The following is a 13362-nucleotide window of genomic DNA, read 5'->3' as shown; positions in this document are numbered from 1 at the left end:
TTTGGCACATTGACTTTCAGGTCGTAGGTTAATTTTTTCGCATTTGTTAGTTATTGTTGAACTTTTGTTAGAGTTTATGGAAACTCTATTTTCTTTCCTTAGTATTTGACTTATATGCCTTAGTTTTTAGATTGATTGCTTGGTTTGGATTGTAGTAGTGGTTCTCCCACCGAATGGTTAGTGTGGGTGCCAATCACGACGGTCTGGGTCGTGACACATTAGGTACATAAAATAGATATTGTCTCCTGAAAATATATGAATAACTAAACATATAATCTTAACTAATAATATACAAAATAATTCATGTGTAGATTCAAATTAATAATAGTCTAATTTGATTTATCATAAAAATTAAAAGTGCATATTTTTTTAAGAGCATAGTGGAACGCATATTTGACAATTTAAGTCAAAATTTTAAAGTAGGAGTTAATTATTAAAAATTAGAAGTTAATTTTGACAGAATATGTGCCTTTATAAATAAAGCTAGTATCAGGTTTGGTACCTAAGATCGATACTATATTTTGAAAATTTATTAAAAATGAATATGTATTCTTAACTAATATTATAAAAACTAATTAATATATAGATTTCAAATTAATGATATTTTAATTTAATAAATCATAAAAATTAAACGGGCATATTTTTTTTAACAACACCATGAAATGCATGTTTGACAAAACAATTAATATTATAAGTATAAGAAAAAGACATAAATTCCCGTTTGAACTTGTTTTGAAAAAATCAGTTACTTGCTTAAATTATCATGACGACCTATTACACATCATTACTATTCAAAATTAATTTAATATCATCCTCAAAACTGACATGAAAATAAAATAAAATACAAAATAAAAAAGGCGTGCTTGAGTAAAAATAAACCCCAGGCCCACGCCACCCCACCCCTTCATCTTCACGCCATCTTATATTTCTCCTTCTTCATTTTTTCGTTTTATCACAAATCAATTTTTTTAATGGTAATTTTTTTGAGAGAAAAAAACACAAAAGAATATTGAGGGTCAAAATTCACAACAAAGATCCGCAAAGTTGTACAACTAACTAGGTTCGCTGCTTGAAAAAGATTTTAGCGAGACACCTAAAATTGATCAATTTTTACTACTCCGACTTCCATCATTAAATTTGTCAAATCGAGCATTAATTATTCAATTGATTTGTCTTTTTTGTTGATTGTGAGCACTACGGGTGTACAAGACCGGGTTGGTTCGGGTTTTTCAAATATCAAATCAAATCATTTGTGTAAAAATTTTAAATTTATAAATTAAACCAAACTAATAAAATTTAGATTTTTTCAAGTTTTTCAACCTCGGGTTGGTTCGGGTTTTTCAAATACCAAACCAAACCATTGTGTCGAATTTTTAAATTTATAAATCGAACCAAACTAATAAACCTCGGATTTTTTTTTTCCAGATTTTTGGATTTTTTCGGTAAAGTTTGCATACAAACATATAATTAACTTGTGCTCCAAATATTTCTTTAGTCCAACCAAAATACAATTATCTAAGGTGTTTCTTAAGAAAATAACACAAAATATGAGATGAGTACTGATGACACTAAAATATTCAATAAAAAATAATAATGAAATCATCATATAAAATAAATACTGCAAAGTCATAATAAAAATGATCATAATTTAAAAGTACTAAATCATGCTAAAATAAGTTTAATATGTATTAGTTACATTACTGAATATTTAAGGAAAATTAAAATTAGATTATGTATTTTAATTGTCTAAACCAATGTAAAACTAAAGAACAAATATTCAATATTATTGTCATTCTTAGTGTTGAATTGATTTTCTTTTTGCATTAATATTAATGTGATTTTGATTTAAGTTTTATTATAATTATCATCATCTATGAACTATAATCTTTATTGGACCATTCTGAATTCTAAGTTTTAAACTTGAAATAATATATTAAAAGATAAAAACTATGAAATAGTATAAGAAATATTTTAAAATTATATCAAAGAAAATATTTTTATGAATAAAATAAAATTTTAAAATTACATATATAATGTCAGGTTGGTTTGGTATCGGGTTGATTTTTTTTAGTTAAAACCAAACCAACCCAAATATAGTCGGGTTTTTTTTTTCAATACCAAACCAAGTCAAACCAAATCACTAATCGAGTTTTTTTTTCGGTTTGACTCGATTTACGGTTTGATTCGATTTTCGGTTCGATTTTGTACACCTAGTGAGCACATAAAATAAGAACATTTCCATACCTTAAATCGAGCATTAATTTGTCAATTGTTCGACTAATTTCGTTGTAAATAAATGTTGGTAATTGTTTTTTTGAGTGTCGGATGGTGAAATAGGTGGTCAGGTTTGATTATTTTTTTTTGTAATAGTAATAGCGTGTGATATTTGATATTAGGTGTCGCGCAATAAGATGGTGATGGTATTGAAATTTCTGATGGTTAGAAAAAAATTAAATTGAATGAAGTTATTGCATGACTTTGCTAATATTTGTATCATCAATAATGGAATAAGAAGAGGACATTGTTAGTGGTTTTCTTGAAAACAAAAATAGTCATTTAGAAATGGAGAGAGAAAATTAAAACAAAAACGATGGAGAATAAAAGAGACTAAATAAATAAATTACACGGGGGTAAGCTTGAAAAGATCTGACATATGTGTGTAATTCACGTTGGATTGAGCGACTAACTTTGTACATTTCAGGTGGTATAATAGGCTGCTACATGAGTTTAAGTATGAAACTGACTTTTCAGAATAAGTTATTATAATAACTAAAGCAAATAAATTAATATAAAAAATATATTTAATATATATTCAAAATTGTAAAATCATGATTTTTTTAAACTTATGATCAAATTTTAATATTTAAAATTGAAAATCTTGATTTAAAGTTAAATATCTTGTTTGTCATGATGCACATTATTCTGGTCATTGTCAGGGGCGGCTCAACGTAATCGGAGGCCTAAAGCGAAATCTTAATTAGAGGCCTAAAATCTAAATAAACTTCACATGTATTTATTTAAAATTTATTTTTCTTACATTTTTAAATGCAAAGTATTACCTAATATTTTTTTATATATATAAATGATTTATTCGATTTCTTTTTCAATTATTAGTTTTAAATAAGATTTTATTAATTCAACATTGAAAAATATTATTTTACTCGGGCAATCATTATATGAATTGTTAACATAGTTCTACAAGTAATAAGTTGACAAATTTCAAATAAATATAAGAGTTAGAACCATAGCTTTGATGAAGTTGATAATTTGGTTACCCCACATTTTACTATGGTTGTTGTAATGCTTGAAAATCTAAGAAGAAATGGAAAAAGAATTTACAATTCAATTTGTTCAATACTTTTTGACTATTAATTGATATTTTTGACAGAATATTACTCTAACTTATCAACAATTTAAAGAAGAGAGTGTAAAAGGAGTTAAAAAGAAAATAATGTGAGTATTAGTAGAGAGAGTGTAAGAAAATAAAACAATACTTTCTTGATCTTTTCTATTTGAATTGGGTTGAAGAGAATAAAATAATAATTTTAAATATATACTTTTTATCATAAATAATTAATGTTTTTCTTTAAAAAAGTAACACATAATTTATTCTTGATAAAAAATTGAGGCCCCCTAAAATTGGGGGCCTAAGGCCAATGCCTTATTTTTGTATACATAGAGCCGGCCTTGGTCATTGTCTGGGACAGTTTCTTGACATTAATAATCTCCTCCATCTTTCATATTTGTAGTATATGCCTTCTAGGCTTTTCCTGATGTAATAAATATGTTTTAACAAAAATCGCAATAGTTGCTGTAAATAGTAATTTTTTCTAATTGTTTGAGTAATTCGTACGTTGAACTAATTTTATTTCCACCCAACATCATCCAAAACTAAAAAAGAAAATCATTTACCATGCATATCTAGGATACTATTGTAGGTGTTTTAAAGTTACATCGCAAGACTCAGGGAAATTAGGGGTTTGATTTTATTTTTATATTTAATATTTATTATTATTTTTTATATGTGTTAAGTCTCTATTAAATATGGTTGATAAACGATGACGTTAGTATTATTGATTAATTCGACAAAAAAATTAGACAATTGGTTCTTAAATCGATAATTCATTATTTATAAAATTCAAAGTCTCTTCCAAATCAAGTACGAAATACAACCTTACTTTTTTCTTTTTGAAAATTGTTTCTTCCAAATCATTAATTCCATAACCCAACCCAATTATCTAATAACATCTAAATTGAATTATCAATTATGATTTAATTTTAATTGCGCCTAATGAAAATCATTCTATCAAATATTATAAAATGCACGCACGTTAAAAATGAAATTTGTAAAGTAATAAGTTTAGGTAGTCGACAAAAACAATCAGCAAGTTGGTTGGTGTCTCTTACCAATACATTAATGAAGTGATGAAATTAAATACTCCCTCTGTCCCTAATTGCTTGTCCATTTTTTTTTTATAGTTGTCCCTAATTACTTGTCCATTTTAACAAATCAAGAAAGGACACATTTTTTTTACCTATTATGCCCTCAATTAAATGACTAATTGCTTTGAAAAATGTAGAACTTTTCATCCACTTCATAATTAATAGGGGTAAAATGGTAAACTCACTATGTCATTAATTATTTTCTTAATAGGTATGTCAATTCAAAAGTGGACAAGTAACTAGGGACAGAGGGAGGGAGTAGTAGGTATTTTGGAACTTACTTTTCCCCTCTACAAATTCAAACTAAGGATAAAGCGTTTGTACATAATTTGGTTGAAATTATCAAAGTTAACACTAGAAGTAAATTAAGTTGATTTTAAGTTAAAAGTTAGTTCAATTTGGACACTAAAACAGATCGAGTTTTTTTTGTTTTCCACCGGAGTCCGACTAAATCTAAATTCACGCCAGTCCCACGTCGGGTAAAGCGCTCCCTAACAAAAGGAGACTTTGTACCTAGAGGACTCGAACCCAAAATCTAATTACTTAGCACTCCACCATAACCTTGGACCTAGCTAGTTGAAGTTTTGCAAGTTAAAACTTGATGCAGTTTAATTCTATATTTGAAGTTTGAAGTTCAAATAATAGGTTTTTAATTCTCTAGATATTATTTCAAATATGCTAAAATGTTCTTCATATGGCCAAACAGCAAAATGTTAATGGTGGTAGTAGTTCAGAAATTCAATATGGAAATCATTATTATTAGTACTACTATTTTTAATGTTTTCTTGGTTAATTCATTTATTACTGGACTATGACAATATATAATTCACAAAAATTAATAAATTAAAATCAAAACGTGTTTCATGCATGAAAATTGAAAAACCTTAGAGATCAACGAAGTTTTTTCCCTATAAATTCATGGGCTTAATGTACTTCACATACCAAGAAAAAACTAAAGAGTAACCAAAAAAAAAAAAATCAAGAAAAAAAAGATGTCTAGCATGGCTGAGAAATGGGAGGAACTTAGTGGGAAAAACAATTGGGAAGGTCTATTAAATCCATTGGATGTTGATCTTCGTAAATATATCATTCAATATGGAGAAAAAGCTGAAGTGACTTACGACACCTTCATTTCTGATAAAGTATCTAAATATGCAGGAGCTAGCAGATACTCGATGGAAAATCTTTTCTCTAATGTTGGCCTTGACCCATCGAAGTATCGTGTAACCAAATATTTCTATGCTACCTCATCCATGCCACTTCCTGATGCTTTCATTACGAAATCATTGTCAAGGGAAGCATGGAGTAAGGAATCAAATTTTATGGGATATGTTGCTGTGTCTACTGATGAGGGTAAAGTTTCACTAGGAAGAAGAGATATTGTGATTGCTTGGAGAGGAACAATTCAAACACTGGAGTGGGTTAATGACCTTCAATTTTTACCAATTCCAGGACCAAAAGTGTTTGGTGATGGGGGTTTACTTCCTTTGTTCAAACCATTGGTGCATCATGGCTTCTACAACGTTTATACATCAGAAAGTGCACGATCAAAGTTTAATAAAAAAAGTGCTAGAGATCAGGTATATATAATTTTGACCTTGAATTCGTACATATATTTTGATTTAATGCCATTTAATTAAAGAGTACGTTACGTATAGGTCCTTGAAGAAGTGAAGAGATTGGTCGAGGAATATAAGAATGAAGAGGTGAGCATAACTGTGACTGGGCATAGCCTAGGTGCATCCCTTGCGACTCTGAATGCAGTTGACATAGCTTACAATAAAATCAACAAGTCAAGTCATGGGAAGGAATTCCCAGTGACAGCTTTTGTATTTGCAAGTCCTAAAGTTGGAGATCTCAATTTTTTAAACGCATTTAACAAATTGAAACACCTTCACGTTATGAGAATTCATAACATATTGGATATTGTTCCAAAATACCCACCTATTGGCTATCTCGACGTTGGATAGGAAATAATAATCGACACCACAAAATCCCCTTATTTAAATTTCCCTGGAGATATCCTCACATGGCATAATTTGGAGTGTTACATGCATGGAGTTGCGGGAACTCAAGGTATAGGACTTTTAACAGGTTTTAAACTAGAGGTGGATCGTGATATCGCGCTTGTTAACAAATCTTCAGGTGCATTGAAAAGTGAGTATCTTGTCCCAGCAAATTGGTGGACTGTGAAGAACAAAGGAATGGTTCAACAAGAAGATGGAAAATGGGTTCTCAATGATCGAGAGGAGTATGACATAGTTGTGGCTAAGGTTTAATTTAATTTGGAGTTTAATGTACTTGCTATTTTAATTTTATTTCTTTAATTCCATGTAATGTTTGAATAAAGGGTTATTACGAACACATCATATGCAATAATACATATGACTGTGTTGTAATTAAGTTGTACTTTCTGCACCTTAAGTTAAACTTGTTTATGTTTTTAAGAAGGGCTATTTAAATGTTGTACTTGATTAAATTTCAGACCCTTTAGCCCATCATTTATGACTATCGTTAAAAAGAGCTCAATCAAATTTATTATTTACTCATATGTTAGATATATTTCACATGCATGATGTGATAAGGCGAGTTATAAATTTAATCGATGAATTATTTCATGTAAATAAATGAAAAATTGAATATTTTGAAACATCTCAATCCTCAAATTGGATATTTTTATAAACAAGTAGTAAATATCTGTTAAATGAATTCAAAACTTAAAGATAAGAATGTATGGTAATTAGTACTAGGTAGTAATTAGTTACAAAATAAAATATGAATATATAGTTCCACTGATCCATCGATCAATGATAAAAGTTTGAAGAAAGATACTCATTTTTTCTCCGAAAATGATCTTTAGTTATAATTAACATTAAAATTATGTTTTGAATAGCACTTAATATTTTTATAAATATCTCTAAAACCTATAGCGATATTGGATCTAATTAACTAATGTCGGTAAGATTTTATCTATGTGTATTTATATATAGTAATGTCTTAATTATATCGTACAAGTATATTAAGATACAATTAATAAATTAAGATCCAATATGTTAAAGTTAAACCATGTTATATCGTACAAGTAGATAAGATACAATGCAATTAAGTAATAAATTAAGATCCAATATGTTAAAAGTTGAACCATGTAAGATAAAGACATACTATTATACATGCACTATGCTTATTGAATAAAATAATATTTCTGTGAAGATAGGGCATATTATTATAATCAATGATCAAGAATTTAATTCCTCTGTCCATACTAATTTTTTAGATATACATATACGCACGAAAAGATCGATAATATTCCCTCTGTCGTAATTACTTGTCTATTTTTTTGGTTTTAGTTATCCTTAATTACTTGTCTATTTTGACAAATTAAAAAAGGATAATTTCTTTTTGCCTATTATACCATCAATTAAGGAAAAATCACACCATATACACATTTAAGAGACAATATTACGGATTTTAAACATACTCTTAAAAAATTCTTACTTATAACAGTTTACTTACGGGTTATAACATATCAATTAAATTTAAGTTTATTTAAAAATTAATTGCAATTTAATTTAATAAATGATTAATCTCTTTATATTTTTATATTATTAATTATTAATAGTTAATTAATTTGATTGCAGTTCCTTTTTTAAAACAAAATTTATCAGTTACACAAATTTAGGGATTTACATTGATTAGAGTTCCTTGATTACCGTTACACTCCAAACCTCCCATACGTTAACCCCCCCCCCCCCCCACACACCTATCCAATACTACACGCCACCACCACTACAAGAAAATATACTTATTGCTACGAAATCTAAGCTATGAATTTAAAAATCATAGCTATTACCTAGTAAAGCCATAAAAATTTATATTATGTGGCTACCTAAAAATTCGTCAAATTTCTTAGCCACGAATATTAAGTTGACAAAGCTAAATCCTTGTATTTGCTATAATTGCTAACAATCGTGGCAATAATTAACTAATTAGCTACAATTTTATTGCTACATTAAAATTTTGTAGCTGATTATAACTTTTTTGCTATGCAATAAAACTAATTGTGGCAATAATAATTCTTTAACCATAATAAGTTATTTGAAACAAAATATTGTAGCTAAATAAATAATTTAGCTTCAAGTAATAAAAAGATGTGGCAATACTTAAATGAAATAGCCATAGAGTTTTTTCTATAGTAAATTTCGTAACTAATTACTATTTTTTGCCACGAATTTAAATTTATTGTAGTAATAATAATATTTTAGCCACAATAACTTATTTGAAGAAATATTTGTAGCTAAATAAATAATTTAGCTTCAAGTCATAAAATATTGTGGCAATAATTAAATGAAATAGCCATAGATTTTCTTTTATAATAAAATTTCATAGTTGATAATTACTTGTTGCCATGAATTTGAATTTATCGTAGTAACAATAACCTTTCGGTCTTAATAAGTTATTTGAAGAAATAGTTGTAGCTAAATGTTCTTTTTTCAAGTTATAAAAGTTGCAGAATATTAAAAATATATTCATAATTTTTTTGCTATAATACAATTTTATAGTTAATTATTAAGTTTTTTCACTATCTTGTTGAAAATTGTTGAAGCAATATTAACCTTTTATCCATAAGAAATAATTTAAAATAAAATATTATAACTTAATAAATATTATGTTTTGAGTAGCAAAAAATTGTTGTAATAACTAACTTAAAAGGTTATAATTATTTGTCATGACAAAATGATATAACTGTGTGAGTACAATTGAGGTGATACATGTTATCTAATACGAGGTGAAACGTAAGCGTTGAGGCATTTCATCTTGTGTTGAGAGTTCATGTTATATGACTCAAACCTCTTCTATCAAAAAATATATTTATCGAGCTAGATTAATTAGAGATATTAATCTTTCTATCATTTCAATTTTACAAGTTCTTAATTTTTAAGTTTAAGTATAATTTAAATAAATAGAAGTTATGTCTAATTAATTGGATGTATTTGTACTGTTTTTATATAAAAAAAAATATGTATAGTCAATTTACAAATCATTAAATAATGTCATATTTTATTCAAATATGCAATATGAATTATTATGGAATATAGATAGATAAATTAATTGTTTATTGAATACAATACACAAAGAAGTGATATTAACATTCAATTCTTTTTTAATTTTCTATTATTGACAAAAAAAAATAATTATTTTTGATTCTCTTAGTTTAATCTTAACTTCCTAATCCATATAATTTTTGCATTTCTAATAAAAACTATAAAACTACAATTCAAAATTCACATCTCTATTTAAAAAATTCAAATTGAAATAGGTAAACAATGTGGAAGTATAGTTTCATTATGGTTAAACAATTTAACTTGAATTTGAATTCACATGGTTGATATAAAAAAATTGTATTGAATTTCTTATTTTCTTTTGAAAATTTCATCTTAAAATTATTTTCAAACTTGAATTGTATGGTAATTGACACTTGCCATCACAATATTATTTTGCTTCTCCAATTCTATATAAATAGATTAAATATATTTTCTGATATTGACAGTTTTATTCTATTTTTAACTTGACATTCTAATGCATATATCATTTTAAATTCATATAAAATAATAAAAAATAATAATAATAAATACTCAGTATATTGCTACAATATGAGATTTGACGAGAGTACAGCATAACAAGAACTTTTATCAATATATGTCTTGAGATACTTGAGTGTACACAAATTTGCCCCTCTCTCAGAGGTACGTAGAGAAAATTATTTTAAATTCATATAATTTTTATATTTTTAATTCAAACTAAATAAGTTATTCAAAATTAACATTGGTCATAAATTTAACTAAACATTATTCCCTCCGTTTTGTATTAATTGTCTATTTTTTCCTTGGCATGGATGCCAAGAAAGTAGAAATATAAAGGATAATTTATACTATTTTACTCCATAATTTTTCTTTATCTGGAACTTCATAAACTTGTGTAGACTTTTAAAAAGTGTTAATTGTAAGGGAAATTGAAAAAAAAAATGTAATTAATTGTATCATGATTTAATAAATTGACGAGTAATTTGGGACTACTATTTTTATTAATGTTAACAACTAATATGAGTCAATGGTCTCTCTACCTCCACGAGATAGTGATACCATCTAGTTTCAAACATATATAATAAAGTAATTAGTTTTATAGCAAATATAGTCATATTTTATTTACATAAAAAATAGTCAAAAGTCATAAAAAATATATACTGACTATACAACATATCTTGTCAAAAGTCATAAAAAAAAATAGACACTGACTTTACAATATAAATAACATATACGTGAGCTATACACTGATGGTATCTTATGATACATTCAAAAAAAATTGAATATAACTTAACTATACATAAAGTATACATTGACTATTCATAATGTATATACAGACTATTCAATATCGATCAATTCAAAATCACCTCTAAACAGTCCAACAAAATTATATATGAAATCTTCTCAATATTTTGAGTCTTTTGATATATAATTCACTCTAAACGATTTATTATTTTTGATATGTAGAATTAAAAAAAAAGAAAAAGGAGAAGACAAGAAGATGATAATGAAGAAGAAGACGGAGGAGGAAGGAAGAAAAAGGAAAATAAGTCATTGATGACAAAACTGGAAGGAAGGAGAAGAAGAAGAAAGTATTTGTTCAATTTCGATAATTTTGAAAATTAGATCAATTTTTTAATAAAGCAAAAAATCGAATGGCCACTTTCGTAATTAGATACTTTTTTATTTCTTCACTGAAGGGAATTTCTAGAAAGAAATTTTTCCTTCAAGTTAAATTGTACATGTACTGATGTACATGATATTGTGGATATATTTAAAGTTTAAACTATAAAAATTTTTATTGCAATAATACAATTGTCTAGTTTCTATGAAAAATAATAATCTATATGAGTTAGGTACTACTACTAAATTATTTTCTAAAAAATCGGAATAACAACTTTCTGAATAAGACAAAAACTCAATAAATATGAAAATTCGTTGAAAACAATTGATTGTTGCAAAGTTACTTACAAACAAGTAAATACCCAAAAAAAAAGTTGACGGAAGACTAAAGTAACTTGTGAAGATATTTAGATACTTTTAAACATGTTTAATTACATTAATTATATATATATATTTAAATAATTAAATAAATTAGCTCATAATTTAGTGAAATTATTTATTTTTCGGTGATGGAGATCGTTTGAATTTTATTTTTTTTCAAATTAAGTTAAGTCGCTTTTTGTCCTACCGTCCCTCACACGGCCTTTGAGCAATTGACTTGGGGTCTTTGATTGCTGGTTTGAAAGTGATGTATTAAAATTAATATAATGAGTACTAATTGTTAGGTATAAATCTTATGGTACATTAAATATAGTATTTTTTAAAATTTATTTTTATTTGTCATATATTTCGATTTGACACCAAATAATAATTGATATGACTATTTTATTATACTATTTCTATTAATTGATGTTTAATATTATGTTTTAAAATATAACTTAAAGAATAAGCAATTAATGTTAAGAATAAAATATGAAGAAAAAATATTGTATTTTCTTATATGTTAAAAATGACAAGTAATTATTTTTGAAATAGCAGACAAGTAAAAATAAAAAAAATATTTGGTTATCAATAACTAAGATAAATAGAAATGTGTATAATACAATAGATATCGAATTATCACATTGAATTAAAAAATTTGATATTGTGATTCCTATATGCTATATATTTAAATATATTTTATATTTGATATAGTATTCATTATTTATAAATAAAATATTGAATATTGAATATATTAACGAAGTGTATAGTTATGTAAATAATTTTCATATATATATATAAATTTAAGTATGATATAATCATTTGATTTAATTGAGACATTTTTTTATAAAAGACTATAGTTATCAACTCGTAAAATATTAAAACCAAACTTTAAAATATTAAATTATTACCAAATTAATTTAATATAATAATACTATAACATTTTGAAAAATTAAATAAAATTATTGAATCGAAATTTTAAACATCGTATTAATCATATCATACCCATCCTTAAAAGTAAATTATTGCTTTGCCCCCACAACATGTTGTCTACTTTTAATGGATGAAATTCACGTATTCAGTGTACATGTGCCAAATCAATAATAATTAAGGTGGAAATTGGTGTTGACACCCAATTTTAACCCTACGCGATAATAATTAATTTCTAAGTTTCTTAATTTTTGAATGATTTAGAATAATTAGTTTTATATAATTCAAATTAGTTTCAAGGTTATTTTAAGTAATTTCAATCGATCTCTGTAGTATTTTGAATAATAACTATATTTCATATAATTATATATGTATTTACTATGTCTTACAAATATTTATAAAATTGTAGCAAAAGAGTTCTACATTGATTAAAATAAGTATTTTATTGATTTAGTTTTAGTTTGGATTATAGTTTAATTTTTTGAATTAATTAGTTTGTATTTAGATTAATTATTTTTATAAGTAAGTTAATTATTTCATTTCGTTAAGATTAAGAAGGTCATTAAATTAGTTTATATTAATTCATCTTATTTAGTTATTAGCCAAATTCCCTAAACCCATTTGTGATAAACTAAATTGGGCCCTATTTCTAAATTTCTGTAGCCCATTCCCAACCAATTTCAATTCATCAGCCATTCTCTTTGCCTCCCATTTTTCAGACCCAATCCAATACCTTCTCAACATACACAACAATACAACAACATACGTAATTCCCATCCCAATCCAACATACAACACCAATACCAGCCCACTCATTTATTCTTAACCCGGCCCACTATCAATTTTCAATACAATAGCATACCAAATTAGCCCATTCCAACAGAACGTATAGCAGTCCAAAGCAGCAACATAAACGCGTGAAGTAG

This window comes from Solanum verrucosum, unplaced genomic scaffold, assembly GCF_900185275.1.
Source record: "Solanum verrucosum unplaced genomic scaffold, falcon-dt-bn FXZP01000103.1, whole genome shotgun sequence".
Taxonomy (NCBI): Eukaryota; Viridiplantae; Streptophyta; class Magnoliopsida; order Solanales; family Solanaceae; genus Solanum; species Solanum verrucosum.
Note: the sequence above shows the minus strand (reverse complement) of the source record.